This window comes from Adiantum capillus-veneris, chromosome 15 (genome assembly GCF_014529385.1).
Source record: "Adiantum capillus-veneris isolate H3 chromosome 15, ASM1452938v2, whole genome shotgun sequence".
Classification (NCBI taxonomy): Eukaryota; Viridiplantae; Streptophyta; class Polypodiopsida; order Polypodiales; family Pteridaceae; genus Adiantum; species Adiantum capillus-veneris.
Genome location: NC_140945.1, coordinates 111473769 through 111486025, shown reverse-complemented (window position 1 = coordinate 111486025; position 12257 = coordinate 111473769).

The following is a 12257-nucleotide window of genomic DNA, read 5'->3' as shown; positions in this document are numbered from 1 at the left end:
TGTATGGATTTCAGTAAATCACGCTGGCAGTTTTTGGGCATCTGCTTTTGGACTAGATGCTTTGAGTTTGAAGGCTTTTCATGTAAACTGCTTTTCATAGGCCAAGGGCTAGAAGGTGCAGAGCATGAGTACCGGCATTGTACCGAGTTCAAGTAATATAAAGAAATACCAAAAGGGGCGCCAAGGTTTGGAGCCAATACTCTCTGGGGTGGAATTCTGTCACTCCCTATTGCGTGTGCTCTCTCTCTCTTTCAATTCAGTTGTTATTGAAGTGCTAAAAGCCTATTCAATCTGTTCTTTTCTATTGGCACGTGGTGCCCGTCTTGTGATAGTGGTATCAGAGCATCAGGCGTGTGCTTTTCTGAAAGCATACCGGCCCTACAAAAGAGCAGACAGAGCAAACTAGGGGCTACTGGAATTTTATTTGAAGAATCTTTATGTCCCAACCCCCGACTTATTAGTCACTCCCACCCTTCATCGCTCTGTCTTACAGGGCATAAGTCATAAAGAACCCAAGACATGGCGTTCATGGATTTAGCATAATATTTGCAGTTTCTTCTCGACAAGATTCACGACATTCTTTCGTGGCATCCTCAACAAAATCTTCCGATGCTTCAAAGTTTTCAACAATTTTTGAACTACATGTTACCCCATCTAATGCCCCAAGTGATACCTCCTCCTTTGGCACCAGAAAGTAAGAGAGCTTCCAACCGGCAACCTTTTCAGTTGTCTGTTCCGATCGGGGGAGTCTTCAAGAATATGGTGCAGCAATTTGACCCTGATCAAGTGCAGCCACCTTTGCCACCGCCATTGCCCCCACCACCACCACCACCGCCGCCGCCACCAGGCTACAATGGTTGGAGCCCATATGGATACCCTTATTATCCGTACCCCGGATACGCGCCTAACCAACCCAAAGATTTCAAGGTTGGCGGCACGACAGTCAAAATTTTCACTTTTTCTGGGGTGAAAGATTGGAAGAAAGTATTGCAGTTCCTATAGAAATTTGACAACATCTATGCTTTGGGGAACTATACAAAAGAATCCAAGATTTCTAGAGCAGCGGGATTTCTTAAAGATAATGCTATGCAATGGTGGAGTTCAATCGTGACACAACCGCATGCTCCAAGGACCTGGCAAGCTTTCAAGACAGTTTTTGCACGTAGTTACATGACTTCTATGTTTGAAGTCCAGATTTTGGCAGAGTGGGGCAACTTGAAAATGCTTGCCACCGAAACCTTGGACGACTATAACCAAAGGTTTCTCGACGTGTACCTTCCGGTGTCCCTTCTTTAGGTTCGTTCCCTTGGAGACCCAATGCGAGCGATACACCATTGGACTACCATCACCATTGTAGGAATATTCTCTCTCCAAGCAAGTCTCCACCATGCAAGAGCTTATGGACCATGCTGCGGGCGGCTACAAACGGATGAAGGGAAAGTTGGAGTTTACCATAGAAGAACCTCTGGCCACTAACCACAACTCTTGACAACAACGAGCAAATTCTCGAGTCTCGTGACACCCAACCTCAAAGGCCTCGTTTGACACAACATCAACGAGAAACACTTTTACAAGAAGGCGATGCTTCGGATGTTTTCAAATAGGACATACATTTACTACATGTCCTGAGCGAGCCTCGACGTCTTCAGAGAAACCTTCTGCTCTTACGAAAGAACAATCCTCAAAGCTACCTCCAACCAAGAAAGCTAGACCCGCTATTGGACTAGTTCCTGATATCTATGGCATACGCCTTGAAAGTACAAATGAAATGTGTCGAGCATATGGCAAAGTCAACGGCTTCAAAGCCCTTATTTTCTTTGACCCCAGAGCTACAGAGAGAATTCTTGAAGCAGATGCACTTTGATTATGATGCAGAGGGTGGAGAAATTGAAGCTGAGCTAGCCACGAGGAAAACTCAGAAAATGGTACCGCTCATTGGTGATCTTCCACTGACTATCCAAGATTATCATGGAAAAGCTGATTTGCACATTATAAAATTGGGCAATTGCGACGTTATCCTGGGCATGCCCTGGCACGACAAGAATGATGTGACTCTCCAGGTTCGGAACCGAACCATCACCATGATGCAGAAGGGCAAGTCAATCGTCCTCAAAGTTTGGATTTTTGTTTACTCGATCTACTTGAAAGAATTGAATGGTAAACAACGAACCAACATGTTTGAATTCGATAAAGAACGACAGGAATATATGCACACATGCTGATTGTTTCTTTGAAGGCCTACCAAGCGAGTTACCTCCATCTCATCTCGAGGGCCACACCATTGATTTGATTCCTGGAAGCACACCAGAACCAGCCACCTTACCGTGTTAGCCGAGCCCAAAATGAAGAAGTCATGATCCAAGTGAAAGACCTTCTTGACAAGGGTCTCATCCAGCCTCGTACATCACCTTACTATTCTCCGATTTTACTAGTACTAAAGAAAGAGGGATCTTGGAGAATGTGCACTGATTATAGAGCTCTCAATAAAATCACCATCAAGAATAGATTCCCGATTCCAAGGATCGATGATATTCTTGACAAACTTCAACGGGCTTTCTCGTGGGGACAGATAGAGGTGACTGCTTTTCAGACACTTATGGAAAAATTGACTGTTGGACCAGTGTTGGCTTTGCCAGATTTGCAAACTTGTTCGAAGTTTATTGTGATGCTTGTGGTCGTATTCTCAGAGCGGTCTTGATGCAAGATGGCCATGTGATTGCTTATGAAAGCAGAATGTTTTCAAGGCCAGAATTAGTAGCACAGATCTATGAGAAAGAGCTTTTGGTAGTGATCCATGCTCTAACACAGTGGCGAAACTATCTACTCGGAGCCGATTTCACAGCTTTTATAGATCATCAGAGTTTACGCTACTTCTTGTCACAGAAGCAGCTTTCGGAAAATCAGATGCGTTGGGCTAACATCTTGTCACAATTTCACTTTCAGATTTTCCAAGTTCAGGGATAGAAAAATTTAGTGGCAGATGCATTGTCTCAGAAGTCCCTAGTCTTTGGCTATTTCCGCGATTCATCACAGAAGCTTCGAGGATGTGGTTGACCAATACACCAAAAACCCTGACTTCACAACATTTTTACTCGGATATAGAATGGGGAGACAGTTCCACGGTATTCCATATGGGATGGCTACTTGGTGAAGAAAACAATGTTGTGTGTTACATAGCCTTTGAGAGAAAAGGTCTTGACAGAGTGCCATTGTCCACCTTTTACGGGTCACCGTGGCATTGATACCACCTTGAAGGGTGTGGAGCGTTACTTCTGTTGGTCGAGACTCAAAAAGGATGTGGACGACTTTGTTCGCAATTGTTTAGTATGCCAAAAGGTCAAGTTTGACAGGAATAAGACACAGGGATTACTACAGTCCTTACCCATTCCCACCCGTCCCTGGGAAAGTATTGCAATGGATTTCATCTTTGATCTCCCGAAGACACAAAGTGGGCACGATGGCATTTGGACTGTCATTGACAGATTTAGCAAGCAAGCTCATTCATTCTAGTAAAGAAAATAGTCAAGCCAGACCATTTAGCAAGAGTGTTCATTGCTTAGATATTTCGGTTACATGGCATGCCTAAGACCATAGTCTCTGATAGAGATCCCCGATTCACAAGTTTGTTTTGGAAGGCTATTTGGGAGAACATTGGTACGCGGTTGCAATTCTTGTCATCTTTCCACCCACAGACAGATGGGCAATCTGAGATAGCCAATCCAGTGGTTTTGGATTTATTTAAGTCTTACATTTCTGATCAGAAGACTCAAATGGAAAAATATTTGCTTTTGGTGAAATTTGCCTATAACATGGTTCACTCTTCGATGGGGAAGGCGCCATTTGAGGTAATCAAAGGTACTAAGAAGGTCCCTCCCTTTCTAAGCACTAAAGACAAGATTTTTGAAGCCGATCAGTATACGAGGGACTTGAACACTGCCTTTGCCAAGTTTTGAGAGGCTCTAGAGAAGTCTCAAGCACGGCACAAGAAGGCAGCGAATCGACATCGGTGCGACTTGAAGTTGAAGGAAGATGATTGGGTGTCTTTACATTTTGAGAAGGCACGGCTAAGGAAACGAAAGGGAAAGGAGCGGCTTTTTCCAAAGATGAGCATGAGATATTATGGCCTTTTCTAGATTAAAGAAAAGATAAATGATGTATCCTTCAAACTTAAGTTGCCAGATACTTCGAAGATTCACAATGCATTTCATGTGAGTTTGTTGAAACACTTTAAGGGTGATGTGTCAGTTGATGGGGAGCCTGATGAACAACTCGAAGTGGGAGAGAGCAAAAAGACACTTGTTCCACAATAGATTTTGGCACACAAGGAAAGAAAAGTGAAAGGTAAAGTGATTCGACGGTTCTTAGTGAAAGTTAAGAACTATCTGGCATAGGATGCGAAGTGGATGGAGGAGGAGGACCTAGCTGATACTCCTCACATTTTAAAACTTTACCTCGAGGCTTTCGACTTAGCTACGTCTACTCTTAAAGATCCAGTGGATCAGCATGGTTAAATCTGGCACAGATGGGACTGCATAAGAGGGGAGTTACTCCGCTCCTTTGTCACAGATTACCTGGATGGAATAGAGTCACTGATTTTCCTTTGGATTTCAGGGATATTGTTGTGCTAACAATATTCTGCTGTATGACTTTATGAAATGGGAATTCTTGAAATTGAACATGAATGATTTGTACTCTCTCATGGGACTTGTTTGAGTGCAGGAACTGAAAGACGAAATGACTGCAGCATTTCGGTCTTGAAAATCTCTATAGACATGATCGCAATAAGGATTAGTTAATCTGACATAAGTGAGGTCCGAGATGGATCTAGATGCGATTACTAAATACGTTGCTAGCAATCATGGTCTAAAATTTGGAATGAATTTTTCTGTGATTGATTTGATCTGTCATGTGATGTCATGTGAAGTGATGTGACTGTCGTCTTTGTACAAGTGCTAGATGTGTCGTATCTAGTGCGTCGGTACTTAGGGTCAGTGTCTACTGAACCGGTTTATGGCCTCTGTCTGTTTTCTAGGCGTAATCGAGGGCAATTACAATTCTTTCAAGAGGGGGGTATGTCACAAACTGATGACGTGGCATGACCCAAGAATTTATAAGTTACTCCAACTTATGGCCATTAGCCGAGGCGCCTGCCTAGGGACATAAATAAAGGATTAAAATTCAGCAACTCCTACCCAACTGTACAGACACCGCAAATTAAGCTGGCTATTGATGTGGCAGAGCGTACAGATTTCCGTGACTTTGTGCTAACAGCATTGACGTGGCACAGTGGTACGGATTTTCGAGAAAAGCACTTGCAGCTTTTGGGCTTACTGCTTTTGAACTAGAAGCTTTTGAGTTACTGTTTTTTGGGGCTTTGCTTTTGGCATCCCTTTGTAAGAATAAAAGGAACCCAAGGGCCTCACTCTGCAGGGCATCTAGACGCAGAGTCTGAGATCTGAGGACCGACAGGAGTTGTACTTTGCTCAAAGATTAATACAAAAAGAAATACCGAAATGGGTGCTAGTCTTTGGGGCCAATCTCTCTTGGCACGGAACTACGCCAAGCCGTGTCGACTCAATTGAACTGTGATTTGTCCGTGAAGTGTTTTAAGTGAATCTCTCTCTCGTGTCACGACAGATTCTAGACTTGGGGTGCCCAAGTTTGTTACAGGATGTCACAAACTGTTGACGTGTCAAGCCATTGAAGAACGGAGCCAACCTACAGATCCCAACTGAGGGGCCTAAACCCTAAGAGAAGCAGCAGAAGCAACAGAAGAAGTTTTACCAACTTGCAAAGTCTTGCCGAGTGGCCTATGTTTAAAGACAAGTTTGCGCCAACTTATGGGACCCCGTCCAATGGGCCCCAGGGGACCTAGAGTCATTAGAAGTAAAGCAGGACCACATAAAAATTCCTTGCGTAGAAGATGACGAAGTGGAAAATGTACGAACGCCCGTGATTTGCACTGTCAGTGCCACATGGCAGCCTGTACGGAAGTCCGCAATTTGTGTTGGCTGTGGTGACGAGGCACTTGTACCGATTTCTGCAAAACGCGCTGGCAGCTTTTGGGCGCTAGTGCTTTTGAGGCCATATGTTTTTGAGTTTGAATGCTTTTCATGTAATTGCTAAGTTCAAGGCCAAGAGCCTTTAAATATGTGCAGAGGGCCCATTCTTTGACACACGTCTAGGTGAAGGTGCAGAGCCTGAGTACCGGCATTGTATCGAGTTGAAGTAATATAAAGAAATACCGAAAGGGGAGCCAAGGTTTGGGGCCAGTACTCTCTGCGGTGGAATTCCGCCACTCCATGTTGCATGTGCTCTCTCTCCCTTTCAATTCAGATGTTATTGAAGTGCTAAAAGTCTGTTCTTTTCCGTTGGCACGTGGTGCCCATCGCATGACACTTGGCCACTTTGTCTTTAAGTTGAGTAACTTTAAGTTGAGTAACTTTAAGTTCTTTAATCCCACAAGGCCTTGAGGCTATTTGACACCCCCGTTTTGTCAGGTGGGAGAAGATGTGGACTGTCCGTTTATTCTCAAGAATCAAAAGATTCCCGCTGGGTTGAGCCCCCGCGACTTAAACCCACCACCTACCACACCGGAGTCTACGACTCTCCCACTAAGCTATTGTGTGTAACTTGAAATGGAGGTGGGAACGTAAAATGATATAGCGAAAATGACGGGTGGGGATCACATGGTGTTCACTTGGAGATCACTTTGGGATGGTTGGGGTCACACAATGATCACTTTGAAATAGGTGGGTTCACAAGGTGGTCACATCTCGATTGGAATTCACACGGGGATCACTCGGCAGTCACTTGATGTTCACATCGAGTTAGTTGGGGTTCACTTTGATTGTGATCACATGGGGATTAATCCGCCATCGGAGGGCACAAAAGCAATCCCATCGGCCCCAATTAATAAGGACCATTGATCCCACCTGACAGAGGGTGTGTCAAATAAACACCAGTCCCACAAGGGGAGTAGTGCCAAGTTACTCACTTGTGACACTCCCAGGCATCTAGGACCTGCTCCTAGGTAAGGCTATATAATGGTAAGAGTATCACTCTTGAATGAAAAATCCAGGCAAAGCATGTCATAGAAGGAAACTACGTAGAAATAGAAAGAAATCCACCACCCAACTTATGTGGGCATTACAATCAGTAATAGCCAAATTTCTGATATAATTCACAGGAAATGTTTTTACCAGGCCTGATGCACAGACAATTTACAGAAACCTTCCTTTCATATCGCATCTCACCCACAACAGCTTTCTTCTGATGGTGATTGAGTATTGATAATTCAATGGAACATTATCAATGGAACATATAGCCTTCTTTGTTGTCAGGGAAGATGAGTCTCAGGTGCATTGCTTCTTTACAAGCCATCACGAAACAAGTGGATGGAATTTCCATTTGCAATCTTTGATTTCGGCCAATCAAGTGTCATATTCAGATCCTTTAGAATCTCTACGATACAGAGCTACAGGACAAGGATCAAGGCATACATGCATCATGCTGCATGCATTTTTGAACTGTGTTTTAGATATGCTATATAAGCTTGTGTTTAAAGTCCAATAGACAACAGCACACTTGCAAGAGATTGCAGACTCAAGATAACCCAAAACCAATCCTTGATTAACAAACCTTGCTTACAATGAATCTCCCCTTCAAGCACAGTGACAATCAATAATATGATGAGTTGGCATAGAGGAAGCTACATACTCTCAAAAGATGCCTGAATGTAAGCTTGGTGACTTTCAACTTCTAGGCTAAGGACGAAGTCCAGCTAGCATCCATTTCAAACAAAACTTTCTCAAACAGTGTTCCAAAGTATCTAGCTATAAAAAAAACTAGAGAGTTCATTTAGGGTTAGATTTCATTACTTTTGAAATGGCCAAAGCCGATACAATAGGGACGGTCTCGCCCTTCAATTTAACATCAAGTACAATTTTCCTGCCCTTCTCATTCATCAAAGTCGCTTTCTTGGCCTGATAGTCAACCATGGCGTTGTTCTTGTGGTACCAAGGGATTTCTAGGAGGACGTCACACCCTTCCAAAGGCATGATGTAAACATCCTCGTGCCCTAAATATCCCTGACAATGCAAACGAATTTTGCCAATGACAAGTGTAATGGAAACATCCGTCCGGGCGCCGCTAGAACTGTCTCCGCCGGTAGCCCCATTGTGTCGGGCGTAATCTCAGGTCGAGCCGCCAATTCAGGTGAAATGAAGTTGGACTTGGCTTCTCCATCAAAGAAATGAGGGCTTCTTGATCTTTTACATTGCCCCATGCACGGCAAAGTTCTGTACTTTCGTCCATCTGACTCGGGTCAGCGGTCCCCATGCAATCTGGTACCAGTCCTGCTTTCATCTTCCCTTTTCTGCCACGTTCTTCTCCTGCTCTGAAACTCTCTGGCCTTTCTTCTGATTTTCCTCGTTGTGCCTTTTTGGGGCACATTGCGGCATAGTCACAAGGGATGCATTCTGGGATGGGGAACGGGGGACGGGGCTCAAATGGATTTTTAGTGTAAAAAAGAGGGCGGGACAGCAAGTGGGGACGGAAAAGTGGGGACGGGAAGCCCGAAAAAGGGCGTCCCCTGTGACTATGATTTGGGAGACGTGTCCTTGTTCCACGCAGCCAAAGCACTTCCCCTCTTTGAGATAGTCAGCTCTCTGTTCTGCAGTCAATCGGGGTCGTGCATCCTTCTTTTTCGGGAAGTTGTTCTTCTTTCTATTGTCATTTGTCGAGTTCTGTCTGGACCTTTGTGTCAGAACTTCCCCATGCAATCTGGTATCAGTCCTGCTTTCATCATGCCTTTTTTGCCACGTTCTTCTGCTGCTCTGAAACTGTCTGGCCTTTCTTTTGATTTTCCTCGCTGTGCCTTTTCGGGGCACTTTGCAGAGATGTGTCCTTGTTCCCCGCAACCAAAACACTTCCCCTCTTGAGATAGTCAGCTCTCTATTCTGCAGTCAATTGGGGTCGTGCATCCATCTTTTTCTGGAAGTTCTTCTTCTTTCTATTGTCATTTGTCGAGTTCTATATGGACCTTTGTGTCAGAACTTCATCAGTGGGGTAGGTCAAGTTACCCGAATGTATCGAGAATCCCCGCTTAGCATGTCCCATTAGTTGTTGTATGGACTCGGACTTCTGCTCAAGGCATTAATCTCGGATCTCTTTGGGGAGTCCGCAACAAAACCGCTCAATTTGCTCCTTGAAAGTGACGTTCTTAAAAGAGGAGGTCGGTAGAAAAGAATCCCAAAATCTTTCACAGTAAGCATCCAAAGTGTCACCCTTGGTCATCCGAAGATGGTTCCAAGCGATTCTCACATCTCGTTCGTAGTCTTGGGTCAACCAAGAAGAAATAAAGAGACGTTTGAACTTTACCACTTGGTCGGGGCTTCTCTCCTCAGGAGAAGAGTGGACCACCATGTTCGTGCATTTCCCTTCAAGAACAATTCTGCCCTTCTGATCTTGGAGTGCTCTGAGTAGTACCCTCTAGAGAATGCTATATCAAACTACTGAATGAAAGCCAAAGTCTTGAGCATCTCATAATCCGAAAAAGGACTCAAATTTTACTAACTATCCACCCTCTTTAAAATCCCTAGTCTTTTTACTCTTGTCTTCAAGAAAATCATACTGGTTGGCTTTGTAAAAAGTGTTTCTTCTTTGCATAAAACATGTGATCATCGGAGTCCAAATTGTTAGAGGATGACTTCTTAGTAGAACTGTCAGAAACAGGTCGGAATCTGATCTTCTTTGCCTTTTTTTTTTGTAAACATTTTTTGTAAACATACTGGTAGGTTTGATATTTAACTGCCTCGAAATCTACGTAGATTTTCTGCATTAGGCTCGATTTATTGGTGTAAAAGCGCCAAGCATGAGCAGGTTTTGAACCTTTACCCCCACTGTCAATGACCTTTGGATTTTGCACTTGCCAACTAGCACACGAGCAGATTCTGCTTCCAGCTGCGAGCTTTAATCTAAAATAAAAAGTTCAGCTGCTAAAGGTAACTGCCAAATTGCGCCTCCTTGCCCACCTACTCGTTGCCTTCTCGCCTTTGCCTTTCTTGGCTGCATGCAAACCACCTACGAGCGTGCCCTCCTCCGTTGCGTGTTTACCCTTGCTTGCGCGTGCGGCTTCGCGTTCCGTTCATTTTCTTTCGCTGAGAGAATCACGATTGATTCCGTCTATTAACGATTTTCCCAAAATCGTTGGCACATACTTGTTCTTTCCAAAACTTTGATCTTTGCTTCTCTTCTTGGTCTTTGCTTCTCTTCTTGGTCTTTCTGTCCTCCCCGCTTGACTCGGAAGAGAAAGAACTAGAGGAACTGTCAAAAGAAGAAGAAGAACTGGGTAGTCCTATAAAACGTACATGCTTCTTCTGTTTGCGTGCATTTGTAAAGGAGGATTGACGGCCCAAGTAACCGGGATAGTCAATCCTCTTGTTGTGCTTCTTCAATTGTTTCTCCGATGGTTTCTTCGCGTCTAGAAGTTGATTGATTCGCTTTTCGACAACATTATCTTCAGTGAACATCCTCGGAGTAGGAGGTTTCTTGATTGCCGGTTTTATTGTGACTCAATGGCTTTCTGCCAATCAGTATACACTTTATCCATCGGGTGCCGGGTCAAAAATTTGGCACTGTGGGTCCTTGGCAACTGGAGCATTTGCTTTGCGCATTCGCATCAACCTGCTGTTGATGTTGCATCTCCATGAGCTGATACTGTGTAGGCCGAGGTGGCCCGTACTCGTTCTCCACTAATCCATTTGAATTTTCTGTACTGCTTCTCGCTCCAGAGGTTGCAGGTGGAGTCGTCTGATTTTTTTTGGAATCCATGTGTGCTACGAGAAGAAGGATTGGATTTCCCGTAGAAGAGAAATCGTCTGAGCTCTGATACCACTAAAACAAACTTGGGCACTGCAAGTTTAGAATCTGTTGCAAAACGAGAGAGAGAGAGAGAGAGAGAGAGAGAGAGAGAGAGAGAGAGAGAGAGAGAGAGAGAGAGAGAGAGAGAGATTCACTTAAAACACTTCATAGATAAATCACAGTTCAATTGAGTCGACATGGCCTGGGGTAGTTCCGTGCCAAGAGAGATTGGCCTCAAAGACTGGCGCCCCTTTTGGTATTTCCTTTGGTATTAATCTTTGAGCAAAGTACAACTCCCGCGGGTCCTCAGCTCTCAGACACTACGTCGAGATGCCCTGCAGAGTGAGGTCCTTAGGGTCCTTTTATTCTTACAAAGGGATGCCAAAAGCAGTAACTCAAAATCTACTAGTTCAAAAGCAGTAAGCCCAAAAGCTGCCAACGCTTTCTTGGAAATCCGTACGCTTTGCCACGTCAGCAACCAATGCGATTTGCGGCGTCCGTACACCTAGGCAATTCGTTGAATTTTAATCCTTTATGTTCCTAGGCCCCGCCTCGGCTTATGGCCATAAGTTGGAACAACTTATAAAGTCCTGGGTCATGCGACGTCATCAATTTGTGACACATCTCGAGGTCCCATAAGCTGGTGGGAACTTCTCTTTAAACATAGGCCACTCTGCAAGACTTTGCAAGTTGGTAAAACTTCTTCTGTTGCTTTTGATTGCTTCTCTTAGGGTTTAGGCCCCTCAACCGAGATCTGTAGGTTGGCTTCATTCTTCAGTGTCAACAGTATGTGACACCGAGCAATCATAAACCCTAAAAATATGCTGATGTGGCTGAAAAATAAGGCTTTTTTGCGTAATTGTTGACGTGATACGATGTCCGGACAATATTGTCTGCTGACAGTGCTGAGGTGGCAGCAACTGCTGCAAAACGCGCTAGCCTTCTGGAACTGCTTTTGGTACCAGTTGCTTTTGGGATGCAGAGCTTTTAGTAGAGCTTTCTTTTCAAGGCCAAGGGCCTTTGAATATGTAAGGTGGGCTCTCTGCAGTTGTACCTATTTGAAGCAATAAAGAACAAAAATACGAGAAAGGGCGCCAAACTTTGGGGCCAGTGCATCTGGAAGTGGAACTCTGTCGTTTCATGTCAACTCTCCTCCTCTCTCTATCTATTTCACGTTCTATTATTCCAATTCCTCATGTGTGTTGCTATAGATTTCTTGCTTAGGTGTCCAAGTTACAGTGGTATCATAGGCCAGACAATTTTTCTCCTACGAAGGATCTGATTCTTTTTCTACAACACACACAGATTCTAGCAATGATTCGACAAAGAAGATAGTGTTCGTCTGACCACGCGTCTATGGGAAGATGAATAGCTCTCTAATCCCAGTAGGGGAA